The 15,621-nt window shown below is 51.8% G+C and overlaps 1 protein-coding gene across 1 annotated transcript in view; it reads left to right on the top strand.

Moving 5' to 3' along the window:
* Positions 1 to 15,621, top strand: part of ADCY3 (adenylate cyclase 3) — a 92,238-nt gene that overhangs the window by 903 nt on the left and 75,714 nt on the right. The window lies entirely within an intron of this gene.

The following is a 15,621-nucleotide window of genomic DNA, read 5'->3' on the forward strand; positions in this document are numbered from 1 at the left end:
GGGGAGGGGACGGCGCTGTTTTCTTTGCCCTTGAGTCAGAATGTGACCTGGGGGTGGGAAGGGGGATGGCCGCTGGGGTTTTCAGCTGCTCCTGCAGGAAGGCCCACCCCCCCCCCCCCTTGCAACCCCTGGCTTCGCAATAGAGCTTGTGTGTGCCTGACCCCTCAGGATGGGAGGAGGTCTGGGTATTGGTTCTCCAGTCATTTTGTCACCGGGCCCGTCCTGAGTGGGCGGCAGGACAAACCGCCTGGGCCTGGTCTCCAGGGAGACATCCATGTCCTGGCCATTTCCTGTCCTTGACCTCTGCGGGGAAGACCTCTTGTGGGGACAGAGGGCTCCCTGGGTTCCTGGGCTCTAGCCTGTCACTGACTAGCTTCAGCAAGGGACTGGCTGTGTGGACGCAGGGTCCCTCTGTCCAGTAGGGACAGTGTCTGCCTGCCTAAAGTGGTTGTTATGAATATCGAAGGTTGTGGACGATGAGGCATAAGGAGACTGAAGGGCCGTGGAGAGGGCAGGTGTTGGTCGTAGATTCCGCTTAGGCTGCTGGGAGCTCAGGGTGCCTGAGCCGTTGGATGATGTGGGGAGTGGCACGGGGACGCAGATGGGGACCGTGGTGCTGGCCACCGTGAGGGAGGGTCTGCTAGTGCTGGAGGATGCCTTCTGCTGGAAGAGGCGGGATTTGAGCTTCAGCATCCATCTTATGGTACCACTAAGATCCCCCAGTGGGTGCTCAGGGGCTGCAGAGATTGAGAGAGGTGATTCCTGGCTTCTGAGCTCATTATCCTGCAACCTATGCGGGGTGGGCCGTCCTTAGGGCTTAGCGTCAATGAATTCCAAATTTGTGCATCCCGCCCGCACTTCTGTATTTCCTTTATGAGCCCAGAGTTGGAAAGTGACTTTTCTAAGGCCACACGGCTAGTTATGGCAGTCACATGGCTGGAGTGTCCATTTCTTTCTTTTTTTTTTTTTTTTTAAGTGGTAGTTTCTTGGAGTGTTCACTTCTTGACCTCTGTTCCGGTACGCTTCCTACCACATCAGCTGCTCCCTCCATCTCGACCAAAGCCATTGGCCTCCGGGGATTGGGGGCTGAGTTTCGAGGGGGTGCAGCGGGGCCATGGGTGGTTGATGCAAGAACCCTGTGGGGCTGTCCTGCTGCCTTCCACTTGGTTAGAGGAAAACATGGGTTTTTCCTGTTTTAACGTTTTCCTGGTTCTTGGATCAAGATTCGTTCTGCTTTTCCATTCTGGCCCAGGCAGCGTCTGCTCTCACAGAAGCCTAGATTCTGCAGGGGCCCAGCCCTGGGCTGGTGCAGATGGGTTCGTGCAGGCGCACCCAAAGGTGCCGTTTCTCCCAGTGCCTGTGTGCAGAAGGTGACAGCCTGGCCTTCCCATCATGACTTCCGGGTTCGTGAACTTCAGGTTGTGCCTCTGCCAGCTGAGGGCCCTGCTGGAAGCCGTCTGGGTGAGAATGGCGAGAGGCATTTTTCCTGTTGGGAATCGGTGGAAAGAACAGCTTGGGGGCAGATAGACAGGTGGGCATGGCAGCCTCCGGGGCCTGGGATCAAACTTAGAACCTTTACCTTTTATTCAACAGTCACTCCGGCCCTTTTCCTCTCTACCGGGCCCCCTGGACTATGTGTGTTTCCCTGGCACTTCATAGTCTGTGAAGGAAGCACATCAGAAATTCTCCCCTTTGGAGCCCAGAGGCTGAACCTTTGGTGGTGTCCTTTGGGTGTTGCTAAGAAACAAAAACTCAGAAAGAATAGGAAACAGAAAAAAAAAAAAAGAGAAAAATAAGCGAATCAAAAGTAGCAATGTTAGCATCCCAGGAGAGTATGACCTTGACCTGGAAGCAGTGCTTTGGATGCTGCTTTGGGACTAGAGGGGGTGGTGGCTCCCAGGGTCCATTTGGGAGCCTGAGACAGAAGGCAGGAGGCCCCAGCTTTCAGTGGGCTGTGTTCCAGAAGTTTCTGAGTCACTGATTTGGGACTAATGTGACTTTTTAAAAGGTGCCTGGGTTCCCAGGACCAGCCAGCAAAGTCTTAAGCCAGAGTGTCCTCGTGTCCAGTCTGAGAACATGGTGGGACCCTGAGCCCCCTGCGTCCCCGCCTTGCTGTGGGGCGAGCACCTGGACACCCCCCTCCAGCCGTGAAATGACGCTCACTCACCTGCCTCCTGCAAGGGTCCCTGTTACCTCCCTGGACGGGGCGCCATCAGGGATAGGAGGGGGCAGGGGCTGGACGACAGGGATGTAGAGCTAGGCAGCCAGACGTCTCTTCCCCCGACAGTCAGAGTAACACCAGGAACTTTCTCCAGCCCCCGCCCCTCCTCGCTTTCCTTTCTTCTGCCCACAGACTCCCTTTTTGTTTCTCTTCCCGCATCATCTGTTGGCTCCAGCCAGCGGTTTCACAGAAGAAGACACCGGATTTCCGGGGGTTCAGGAGTGTTTTAGCTGCCGCTGTCCCGGGCAGCACTAAAGAAGCCTTTCCAATGCCCAGGTCTTCTTCCTCTGCACCCTTCATCCCTCCAAACCCATGCTTGGCTCTCTGGGGGGAAAGGCAGAAGGACACAGGGGCCTCGGGGTAGCCTGAAGTGTCACAGGCAAGCCATGCAGCCTGCCCTGCCTGGGCTCTTCTCACAGGAGGCAGGTGGAGTCGGGCTGTGGGATGGGGTGTGTCGCTGGGCTTCACTTATTGGGAAATGAGGAAATATTACCGAGCAACAGGCACGGGCCTCGCAGCCTCTGGGGTCTGCGGATAAAGGGGTCAGATAATGGTGTGGAGCACTGTGTGGGGCCGGGGGTCCAGGAGGAGCAAGCGGTGGCCGGCGGGGTTCTGCCACCTCCCTCTCCTTGCTGTGTCCTGGCACCACTTGCCTTTTATTGCCACAAGCTGCCCCAGGGGTGAGCTGATGAAGCAGGAGAGGGGCGAGGGTAGGACCAGGCGGCTGCTGATGAGTGAGGGTGAAGGGGAAGGTGGGGGTGGGGAGAGAAATGCAGCCGAGATGGGAGACGTTCCTGGGACCCGTGGCTGCTCCCAAGACCCTCACGTGCGCCCACCTACACCCTGTTGCTTTCTGACGGGGTCCTTAAAGGAATGAGTCTGTGACAAGTTAGGGACCAGGAACCCCTGAAAAAATAGTTTATGGCTTTATTTCTTAGCAGGACGGCAAAGTGGGAGCAATACTCTCTCATGGAATTAATAGCCTGTGAGGCTTTTACTCTCAAATTAGACTGTGACGGAGCCGTGGACGTGTGAGTCCTCTCACACCTACAGATTACCTAGCAAAATCATTTGTCCTGTGGAGGATTATTGGGCTCCGAGGGGCTGGAGGGAGCAGCATCGGGGAGGCTGGAAGGGAGCTGATGCTTCTGATGCCCTGACTGCAGCTGGAGCCGAGGTTCTGTCTACATCGTCTCAATTACTCCTGGGTGTTCCTGGCTCCATTTTACAGACAGGGAAACTGAGGCTTGGGAAGGCTGAGAGGAGGGAAGGGAGCTGGATGAGTTGGGGGGGGGGATCGCTGGTGAGTGAGAAGGTGGGTACAAAAGGCAGGGGGTGGGCTTCCTGAAAACCCCCTTTTCTTGTGAACCCAGCATCTGGGCCTTTGCTCTCCTTTGCTGGCTGCCCCCAGATGTCTTTGCTGAGCTGGCTTGGAGAACAGCGCCAAGAGGTGGGAAGCCCTGAAATATCATAGGACTGGGAATCGGACGCGAGGAGGGAGAAGAAGCCTGTGACAGAATGTTCCTGGTGGGGACGTGGCCAGGCGTGTGTGAGAGCTGAGCCGGGTGAGCGGCCGGGTGGTGTTGGGGAGGGAGGCAGCAGCCTGGGGCTCTGAGCCGCCGGGATGGGACCCGGGTGGCGAGGGACAGCACCAACCCAGTTCTCGGCCCTCTGGCCCTGGGCTCTGCCCCCTCGTCCTCCGCAGAGAGTGTGCGGATGGACAGCGTGTAGGAACGAGAATAATAAGGAAACGCACGGAAGGGGACGGGGAGGCCGTTGCCTCCCAGCTGTGCTTAAGGAGGAAGAATCAACCTTGAAGGTGTGAGCAGCTTTGCAGAAAGGTAGCCGCTCTGTCCCTTCCCTGGTCCCGTTTCTCCGGGGCCTTTCCTCACGCTTCTCTGGGTGTGAACAGAGCGTTTCCGGTCTGGCAGCATCGGGCAAGTGCAGTTTAGGTCCCACCTGTCACCCACATTTCTTCGCTGACATTTTGCCGGGCGCACCAGAGGCCTCATGTTTATTATTTTAAATCTGCTCTTGATCATCTGCTGGGTTTTTCGGGAGAGGACACCCAAGCCTGGGGCTGGGCCAGGTCCAGGCATCAGTCTCCATGCCAAGGTCTTTTTGCCTTGAGAGCTCCAGGGCACACTTTATGTGTTCACGTGTGCATGTACACACACCCCCCCACACACGCGCACCCCTGGGCTCGGTCTGCCCAACAGCCCTGAGCTGTCTCATGCGGCGAATCGCCAGGACTCATTCACGTACAGTGAGTCCCACTCAGGTGCTGAGCCCTGAATAAACACTCAGCGCCCCTCCCCACCTGTCCCCTCGGGAACATCTGCCCTCTTAATGATCTGCTTCCGTGGGCACAGGCCTGACTGATGTTCAGACGTAACCGCCAGGTACACACCCAGCCACCATGCAGGTGGACGGGCTCTAGCTGTGTTTCACTGTATCTCCCCGCAAGAGGTAAATGGTGTCTTCATTTTACAGATGGGGAAGCTGCAGTGTGTGATGGGCAGATGGCTTGTCCGGGGCCCCACAGCTCGTAGGTGGAGGAGCAGGATTCGAACCTAGGTCTGTGGGATGCCAGAGTTCCTTTGCTTGTGCCGTCATCAAAGAACCCCTTAGATCTGCCCTCGGAGTCTGTTGAGACTGGGGGTCTGTAGTTTCTCCACCCACAACCCTCAGAAGGAGGAGCATGAGGGCCAAGGAGGTGTTTCTGGGGGCAGATGTACTGCTGCTGATGGAGGAGCAGGGCGTCTAGGGCTTCAGTGACACAGCAGACAGACTGTGCCCACCTGTGGCTGGAGGGGGTATCATTACGTTCCAGGCCTCATAGGAACCCCATGTCTGTAACCATGACCCCCGCATCCAGGAAACACTGGATTACCTACAGTCTAAAGTAGGGTCTGATATTGCAGCCTAAAAACATTTTTACCAGAAATGAGTAAGAAGAAGCTTGGACAAATCAAGATTATATTTTGGCTCTCTAGAAAGCTCACTAATGTGGGATGGCCCATTTCTCAGTGGCCTTGTTGCATCTTATCCCTGCCGGGTGTTTCAATCATCTGTTGTATCATGTTAACACTTAGTGGCTTAAAACAATGATGGTTTATGTCCCAGGGGTCTGTGCTCAGCTGGGTGCTGCTGTGCTTTACATGGCACTGGCCGAGGTCACTCACTCGGCTGTCTGGACTGTTCCACTTGGCACCAGCATTCAGCGGACAGCCATCCTGGCAAGCTTAGCAAGGTTTTGCTCACCTCACGAGTCTGGAGGCTCGGAGCTTTACCAGTGACCCCTCCAAGTTGGTTAGCTTGGGCTTCCTCGCAGCATGGTAGTGTCCAGGAAAAAGTGGCAGCTACCTGAGGTTTTAAAGGCTAGAGCTGTCACTGTCAGTCAGAGAAAGTCACAAGGGTAACCCAAGTGCACGATCGGGGGGAACTGAGTCTACCTGTGGATGTGAGAGTGGTGTGTACATACCGGGGAGAAAGGAATGGAGGGCAGCCGTTTGCTGAGGCTTTCTGCTAAACCAGGGGGCACAAGGGGAAAGATCCTGCTGTGGTGCGTGGGATTGGCAGCATTTCTGGAACGCTGGGATGCAGGTTCGATCCCCGGCCCAGCACAGTGGGTTAAGGCTCTGGTGTTGCTGCAGCTGTGGCTTGGATCTGATCCCTGGCCTGGGAACTCCATATGCCATGGGGCTGCCAAAAAAAAAAAAAAAAAACCAAAAACCCATAGAGGGTACATGGGGGATGCTGGGGAGAAGAAATGAAGAGAGCCACGAGTCTGGGCGGGTACCATACGATGCTTCAGAAGTTAGACCCGTGGTCCACTGTGCAGTCAGCTCTCTGTATCTGTGGACGTGAAATCTGCAGATACAGAGGGTTGACTGTCTTTGCTGTGCTGTGCCACTTATATGTGCCTTTGCCGTCCGTGGGGGCTCCTGGGATCGATCTTCTGCAGATACTGAAAGACAACAGTATATGACTTTTTGATGATATTGATTGTCTGAGGGCCAATTCACCATTTCTGAGATTTTCAGAAAGTTAGAAACCACATTGCACATGAAGAGCCGACGAGCGGGCTTTGCCTTTTGTTATGTTCGTGAGAAGGATTTGTTCTCTTTTCAAACACGCATTTCCCACCCTGTCTAGGGTCCTGCCCAGGTTCTGGGGGCCACTCCTGCTTCCAGTTGCGACCCCTTCTCTCCACACATCAGCTAGATGGGCAGCCTGGCTCTACCTTTTTATTCCTTTCCCAAGAGGTGGGAGTTTCTTGTACTTCCTTTGGAAACATCTCGAATTTCTCTTCTTTAGCAGCTTGTCCTTTGCTCAAGGAGAGGGTAAGACCCATAGCACGGCCGCTTGCAGTGTCTTGGTCCTGTCACTTTATAAATATTTGCTGACTAAATACATTCTTGCTTTTACCCTTATTTCCTACCTCATCCACTTTCATTGAGAGTTTGAAAAATGTTTGTCTAGATCCAGGCTAGGGAAACGTTCTGGTCTTAATCTGATTTTGAGAAGGATGTATTTAAACCATGATTTTATAACTCTTCAAGAGTGCTAATCAGTACACTTGTTAATGACGTTTTTCTTGTCTGGGGAAAAGGCAACGATAGGGAGAGGTTCTTAGGAGCCTAGAAAAGGAGTCATTGATACCTCGTTAGCCCGATTCTGATCTTGTCCTTGGGCAAAAATGATTTGCATTCATGTAAAGAAGGGCTGAGCAGAGTTTGAGCTCTCGCCATCCCACCTTCCCACGTGTTCCTCTAGTCTAAGTTATAACTTCATTCTTTGCATCACTTACCAAGCATCATTCTAGGCAGGGCTTTCAGTGAAGGAGTACAACTCATCTCCTGATATCAGGGAGCTCCCAGACTGTGGTATAAGTCCTATTAGTGAAAGAGGACCTGACTTAGAAAACAGGAAGTTTTCCTAAGAGCTGGCTATTGAGTTGGGTTTTGATGGATGTGTAGGAGTTTGCCAGGTAGAGTAGTGGGAACAGGGCTTTCTGGCCAGAGTCATAGCAGAGTCTCACTTGCTTAAGGATGGTGAGAATATGTGTACCAGGAGCATGTGTGGGTGGCAAGAGCTAGAGAGACAAGGTGTAGAGAAGCTAAATAGCAGAAGGGCTAAGGAACTTGGGCTTTGTTGTCTAATGATGGGGTTCCATTGAAGGAATTTAAGCAGGGGACAGTTAGGATCTGATTTGCATTTAGTAGAATCATTCTGGTGGACTTGAGTAAAGCTGAGACTGTTGAGGAGGCTGTTGAAGTAGTCCAGGCATGACGCTGTGGCTGTGAGGGTCACCCCAAGATGGGAGCAGAGGACGGACAAGGTAAGTTCACACTGAGGTGTCCGTGGGATAACCACGTGGAACTGTCAGATCATTCTGTATATGGGGCCCTGTGCTTAACATCTGGAGCTTAGAAGAGAGGTCTTGAGTTCTAGATGTAGGATATAAGTCAGCATTTAAAGTGGCACCCAAGGAGTTCTCATCGTGGGTGTAGTTCTGGCGCAGCGGAAATGAATCCAACTAGGAACCATAAGGTTGTGGGTTCGATCCCTGGACTCGCTCAGTGGGTTAAGGATCCAGCATTGCCGTGAGCTGTGGGGTAGGTTGCAGACGTGGCTCGGATCCCGCGTTGCTGTGGCTCTGGCGTAGGCCGGCGGCTACAGCTCCGATTAGACTCCTACCCTGGGAACCTCCATATGCCGTGGTGCAGCCCTAAAAAGACCAAAAGAAAAAGAAAAAAAAGTGGCACCCAAAACCAAAGGGAGGATGAGGGGTCGCTCAAAGGCAGTGTGTAGCATCCCTCTGGGGAAAGGAAGAAGGCTTAGGACCCAACACTAGGGAGCAGCCTGGTGAAGAGGTGTTCCCCAGCACGGCGCGTCCATGCCCCCTACTCAGCCTCTGCTTCGTGCCTGGCTGAGCTGGGCAGGTGGCCTGTGATGGGTGGTGGCCCCTTTGGGAGCAGGAGGCAGCCCCTGTCTGAAGGTGTTCGTGCCATTGGTTCGTTTGCATCAGGGACGCTTAAGACGAGCGCCCAAGTGAGGTAGAGCCAGGGGGTCGGGTGGGGGGCTGCTCCCTGTGCCGGGTGACCAAGGGCCTTAGAAGTGTTTGTCACCTTGTGGGGGAGGGGCGGAGCTGTAGATAGAGGCCCTTTACAAACTATAAAGCCCCTTGCGAAGGCGGGTTATTTATTGCTTTATTGCACTTCATCTTGGCAAGCCATCTCTGATCTTTGACCTCTGGATGAATCAGACTGAGTCTATTCTTTATCCCTTTTCTCTTCTTTGTAACTAGCTGGCTCTTTCCCCCTCGCTGTGAAGGGATTGTTTTAAAGAGCATCTTCAATGATAAAATGCCGTCTAATATTGCAGAAACTTTGGAAATGAGAAATTTATTATAATCCTATCATAACCAGTTTTTTGGCATCTTCCTTTCCGGTGTTTCATACGGAAAGTTCTGCCAAGCTATACATTCACCGCTCCTGCTTTTCTTAGTGAGTTGATGGCCTAGACTTTTTGTCTATTTTAAATTAGTGTTCAGTCATCATTTTTAATGGCTGCATAATATGATGTTGGCTGAGTGTACCGTAATTAACTCAACTGTTCCTTCTCTGTAGGGCATTTTGTTACTCCTAATGTATTAATTTTTATTTCTCATCTATATTTAATTTACTTGCTCTTCATTTCTGTGATACCAGCAGACCTATTGCCTCTTCCTTTCCCCTCCGGGCCATTTTCTGTTTGATGCTTCCTTTCTCCTTCTGATCATGTTTTCAGCCATTTCTTCCAGCAACATTCCTCTGTGGTTCCTGAGAAATTTGATTAGTAATGAAACCTTTTCTTCCCTTTTCCCGCGCCTCTCTTCGAGAGCACTTTGTTGTAAACAGCAAAGAAAATGACAGGTTTCAGAAGAAATCCCACTCCACCCTTTCCCCCTATTCAAAGCCCCAGTGTAAGCAGACTGGATTTGAACCCTCGCGAGATTTCCATGGTTGTGGGTTGCTGTTCCCATGTCATTTTAGGAATGGTCCCTGTGAAATGTAGCTTGGGGCCAGCTGAGTCAGAGCTGGCAGCGTGAGGCTGGGCAGCCGCCTCTCCCGGGGTGGGGTCAGGGGGTGGCTTAGGTGGGCTTCAGCTGCCCCTGGAAGGCTGAGATTTTCCCCCGAGGGGACCGGCCCCTGGGGCATCGATCCCCACGAGCCACCTTCTAAAGAGACTGACCGATGAACCAGGCTTGGTCACCGACCGCTGGTGGTAGGTGAACCTTCCCTCCCTCCCAGGGAGGGGGATGCTCTGTTACGTGGTACAGCCTTACTCCAAATTCCTAAGAAACCAAATCAGTCATTTCCCGAAGGGGAATCTGAGCCAGGGGCAGTGCCTGGTGCTGAGGGTGGGTCCTCGTCCCAGGCTGAGGCTGGGAGCTGCCCCCGCCCCCCGCCGCCCCCTCTCCGTCCCTTCCTCCCCCAGGCTCGTTTCTCAGTGTTGGGTGACACTGTCAGCCAGACACAGCCTCCCCCAGATTGCCAGAAAAGTGCCACAATCTCTCAGCTCTGTTTTCTAAACTCCTACACGTGATTGCGGTTTGTCTTTGGCTGCGCAGGAGTCAGCACTCTGGAAAACACGTTCATTCCCCTCTCCCTTATTTTGGGGTTTACTTGACAGTGTTATCTGGCCCGTCTCAGGGACGTTGCCCCTTTGTTTCAACCCCGGGCCCGATGGAGGGTGGTTGCTTTGGGGGGGCGTGTCCTGTGCCTTCCATCGTGTCTCGTCTCAGACCCGCCGCCGACCCTCCAGTTAAACCAGGGAAGGGGACGGGGAGCCTGGCCGCGGGTAGGCCCTGTCTCGGGCGTCTGTGAGAGACCCTGGCTTCAAGGTCCTCTGACGTGGGTTACCGCCTGGCTCCCCTCACCAGCTGTGGGACTCTGCACACATCCTTTAATCCAGCTCTGCTCTCCCTCTGCCAGAGGCCTTAGGGGCACCTCCTTCCCAGGGTTAGTGCGGCCGTGAAACAGGCTGGGGTGAACGTGGCCTTGGGTGCAGGGCCGGATACGCAGCCGGCGCAAGAAATGCTTGCTGTGCTGGTCGTTGCTGTCGTTTCTATTACTGGCTCGGATGGAGAGGAATTTTTAAAGGGCTGGGGCTGACCCTGAGGGAGGGAAGAGCAGCTCCATTTTCTGGACGTCTAGAAGGTTCCTGGATTGGGTGGTCACTCATCTCCCCCCATTTTTTTTTTTTCCTGGGCCACCATTTTTCTTGTTGTCTTAGAAATGAGACATACTTTTGTCTTTTTCTTCCCCCCCTATCTTTTCCAGGGCCACATCCGCGGCATATGGAGGTTCCCAGGCTAGGAGTTGAATCAGAGCTGTAGCCGCCGGCCTACACCACAGCCACAGCAACACCAGATCCAAGCCACATCTGTGACCTACATACACCACAGCTCACAGCAACGCCGGATCCTCAACCCACTGAGTGAGGCCGGGGATTGAACCCGCAACCTCATGGTTCCTAGTCGGAGTCATTGACCACTGAGCCACGACAGGAACTCCGAGACGTACTTTTCAGACACTGTTGCCTATGAGGACATACACTTCTGTACTTTTGGTTGGGTTGGTTGTTTGCCTCATGGCAGTGGCCTTTCACTTAATATCTTTTTTCTTTATCTCCCCTTTTTTGAGGAATCAATGAAGAGTAGTAGCAGGTGGGAGACACAGTGGCGGAAGTCTCTGGAATGATTTAGATGGGGCGGGGGTATGTCAGCCGTGTTCTTCCATTAGGCTGAATGCTTGCGCTATGGAGCTTGTTTCCTTTATTACTAATAAAGGGGACACTGGGCTGTGGGACGTCCCCACTGCTCCTGGGTGGCCTTATTGTGTTCATTTTCGCCAGGGTGAGTGAGGGATGCATGGCTCACGACACCCATCACTGGGTTTAGGGGTAGCAAAGATGGCGGCGCTCACAGTCCAGTTTACAGACAGCGCTGGGACCCTTCTGTGGGCTCCCTGGCTCATCATCTCTTTTTCACCAGGGAGGGAACTCCTTCAGAACAGCCTAACTGGTCTGAAAGTTCTGTTAAAACTAGTTACAAAGAACTTTTACATGGGTTTTAAAAGTATCTCTTGTTGGAGTTCCTGCTGTGGTGCAATGGGATCAGCAGTGTCTCTGCAGCGCCAGGATGCAGGTTCAGTCCCCGGCCTGGCACCGTGGGTTAAAGCATCTGGTGTTGCCATAGCTTTGGCATAGGTCGCAAGCGTGGCTCAGATCTGATCGCTGGCCTGGGAACTCCACACGCCAAAAAAACCCTTCTTATCTATGTCATTTAGTCCTCATACCTACCTGTGAACACACATTCTTGTATTTGGAGAATTCTAAAAGAAAGTGGGTAGTAAGGTGCCCAGGATCAGGTGCCTGCAGGCTAGTGTCAAGTCCACGCCTTCCAGGTTCAAATGCAGAGTCCTCTAATCTGATGAGATTGAGACAGGTAGTTGGTCAGTTAAGGCAAACAGTTAAATTATTATTTTTTTGCCTTTTGTCTTTTTAGGGCCACACCCAGGGCATATGGAGATTCCCCAGGCTAGGGGTCTAATCAGAGCCTACACCACAGCTCATGGCAACGCCGGATCCTTAACCATTGAGCAAGGCCAGGGATTGAACCTGTGTCCTCATGGATGCTAGTCAGGTTTGTTAACCACTGAGCAACAATGAGAACCCCAAAAAGTTAAATTATTGATAGTGGTCACACAGCTGTGTGTCAAAACACATAACTAATAAAGAGTGAATTTTATTCTATGTAAGAGAGAAGGGATTAAAAAAAAAAAGAGCTAGATGGGGGTAAGTGTGGGTGATCACCGGATGACCCTGACGCACTGTCTAAGAGCCATGATGCCTTAGACGCCATGGGGTGACGGGGACAGCTGGGGGGGGGGTGCTTTGATGGAGGACAAAGGAACTTTCCGAGGTAATGGAAGCGTTCCACATTGTGATTGTGGATGGAGTCACAGAGCTGTGGGACTGTCAGCACTCATCAAAGCCATATTTTACATGGGTGCTTTTTATGGCATGTGCTCTGAACACAGCAAAGTGGATTTTTAAAAGTCAGTAAAACCCAGGAATCACAGAGGATTGCATAGAAATATCTACATTTATATGCACTTAAAGTAGCTTATTTGGGAATTCCCATTGTGGCTCAGTGGTTAACTAACCTGACTAGCATCCATGAGAACGAGGGTTCGATCCCTGGCCTCGCTCAGTGGGTTAAGGATCCGGCGTTGCCGTGAGCTGTGGTATAGGTCGCAGACTAGACTCCGATTAGACTCCTAGCTTGGGAACCTCCATATGCCACGAGTGCAGCCCTAAAAAGACAAAAAAAAAAAAAAAAAAAAAAGTAGCTTATTTGAATTGAAAACATGCAGCTGGTCATCTTTGGTTGTAAGAGAAGATCTTTCCTTTGCATCTAGGTGCCCTTATTGGGGTTCCTTGTGGCCTCTTTATTTATTTTTGGGGCCGCACCTGTGGCATGCAGAAGTTCCCAGGCCAGGGATTGAACTTGTGCCACAGCAGCCTCCCAAGCCATACCAGTGACAGTGAGAAATCCTTAACTGCTAGGCCACCAGGGAACGCCAACCTTTTGTAGCTAGAATGTGGCCTCTGTAATTTCCAGTTTCCTTAAAGTGGAGGGAGAATTAAAAGTCCCTTGGAAATAATCTGGGCACAGAATCCTGAATTTTTATGACTTTTTTTTCCCCTTTTGGCCAAATTTTTACTGTTGTTGTGCCGATTTCTGACTCCATAGCAGCACCCTTTATTTACTCACATTTATTCAAAAATTTCCAAAATGTTCACTTTCCTTTTCTTAGAAGTAACAGTTGTCTTTCGTTCACACTCATAATTTCATCTGTTTAGGTTCCTAATGACGTTGTGTAAATATAACATCAAATAACCCTCCAACTGACACAAGCAGGTTTGGATGAAACACAACGGACTTTTGGGAAACAGTCCAGAAGTCAGAGCAGACGTGCCAGGAGAGTTCTAGAGAGGATCCTGCCAGCTTTGCGTGCGCAGGGGCAGCAGGTTTCGCAGGCGGCGGGGCGTCCTGGCTCGTCTGGGACATGGGTTTGGAGAGCTTCAGCGCTGTCCTGTGCTCCTGGCCCGTCTGTGTGAGCTCCGTCCTGCCTGCTCCTAACGTCCAGTCCTGGTTCTGGTTTCTCCAGAGGAAATGACACACCTCTGCCTCTTGCTGTCTACCGAGCAGCCCTGCTAGTATTCGAATTCAGCCGTCATGCTCTTCCGCAGTCTCCGCTTCAGCCTAACCCCCTGCTTCAGCAAGTCCCCAGATGACGTGGTTTCTGGACCTTACATCATCCCAGCACTTTCTGTGGCTGCAAGCTGCTTGGGGTGCCTCCTCCCCCGTCGTACACACATTTTCCCCTGCCTGCTCGACGACGGGCCCTGCCCATCCTGCCTTGTCGCAGGACGTGAAGGCTAGAGGTGTAAATTCTGCAGCTGTAATTTAAGATTTGAGGGGGACCATGGCCTCCCCTTTCGGAAAATGTAGACGCCAGGTCTTAATAAAAGAAGTATAGTCTGCGTAAAAATGGAAGTTAATTCACAGACGCCTACTGCTGCTTAGATGGCAGGATGGCTCTCCAGAGGCTGAGGAATGTTCCCGGCCAGGCAGGATGTGCTGTTTAAGGGAGTCGGGGAGGCAGAGGGGCTGATCCCAGGGATCATTCTGCTCCAACAGCAGCCCGGGGCTGGACGGCATGTTTACCTCCCCGGGCTGCCCGCACGCCCCTTAGCTCATCTCCCTTCCCCACTGCTTCTCTGTTCCAGTCACCCTGCCAGAGCAGTAAAGAGAGCGCAATTATCAAGTTCACCAGAGTCCGACTCATCCTCTTCCTTGTCAGCTCTCTTTTCCTACAGAGCTGCTGTATTTGTTGATTACGTAGCATCTGTAGCTGCATGTGTGTGCCTGTTGATGGACAGCAATTGCCCTTCTATCTCCTAGTTTATCTTTTCACTCAGTGGAACATGTGTGGCTCTGGATACATGTCTGCGCAAGCTGCTGGGAATACGGAGTAACCTTGGGTCTTGCTTACAAGGAACAACCAGCCTGGTTTATTTACTTTCTTAAAAAAATTATTTTCTGCCTGGCACAGAGCAGTCCCTCCATAAATATTTGTTGAATATTGATGTGTAAATTACTGTCAAAGCGTAACGCCTGAAATTGCCATTATCCAACCAGTTTCAGTGTGCAAACAATGGCGATTTCCTTTCTTATGCTTCTGTTTAATATAAAATTAATACATGTGCTCATTATGGAAAGCCTGGAAAATACTAAATAGTGTGGGAAAATATTACCCATAATATCCCGCAAGAGTATCTTCTGTTAACCTCAGGGCCCTGTTTGCATGTAGACAGACAGATGGGACAATTGCCTTTTCTTCTATATCATGCATGTGCTTGTTGTGAGAAAGAATTCAACCAAAGCAGAAGTGTAAAACATTAAAGTGAAAGCCCACCTTCCTCCTCTGCTCCCCTCTCCTCTCTATAGGCGACCTTTGCCAAGTGTGTGGTGTGTTCCAGAAAGCTTTCTATGAATTTGCATTTTTATGTGATATATGCACAGATAGGATCGAGAGATTTATATACATGTATGCAAATCAGTGAAGCAGATCTCTCAGCGCTAACATCCACACATTCCTCTTCCGGTAGCCAGTGTCCCCCTCAGCGTGGCAGAGGGTCCTTGTGGTCTGCAGCCCTTTCCTCTTTCAGCCAGGAGCTCCCACTTGGGTGGCTTTTCCTGTGCACCTGCAGCGGCTCCTTGAGCTGGGGATGAGCTAGAGTATCCATGTACCTGCCGAGGGCTGGCATCCTTAGTGTTTCTGATTTTGCCTGTTTCATCATCATCTTGTCAGTGAACAGGAGTTGAGTTCAGACTCTGCCCCTCTGTGGGCGAGGGGGCTGGGACTTGGGAAAGCCATCAGATGTCACTGGGCTTGGTTTCCTCCTCAGAGAGTGAGAGTAAGGGCCCAGTGAGCAAGGGCCAGATGCCAGGAACCACGGCTGGATCTGCCACTTCCAGCGCTGTGATCTTGGTCAGGTTGCTTTGTCCTCTCTGTGCCTTCTTTACTAAGTCTCTGAATGAGCTAATAAAGCTCTTTGAATAGTGCCTGCCTCATGAGTTTGCTGTGATGGCAGCTCCTCCAGGGTCCTGGTGAAGGATGAGCAGAAGCACTTTGTAATCCACAAAGCCCTGTTCAGATGCAAGTGTTACTCTGATTGCATGCTTATCTGTAACTCTGTAAAACAACAACTGTATCCTGGTTGGGAGGTGCCAAATGGCATTTCGCTTGAGTGGATTTGAAGAGTTGGGGTTTGCACCT

The sequence above is a fragment of the Sus scrofa genome, chromosome 3, assembly GCF_054392235.1.
Source record: "Sus scrofa isolate SSC_HxYL_T2T_F1_AM1 chromosome 3, Sscrofa_HxYL_maternal_Yorkshire_Landrace_v2.0, whole genome shotgun sequence".
Lineage (NCBI taxonomy): Eukaryota > Metazoa > Chordata > Mammalia > Artiodactyla > Suidae > Sus > Sus scrofa.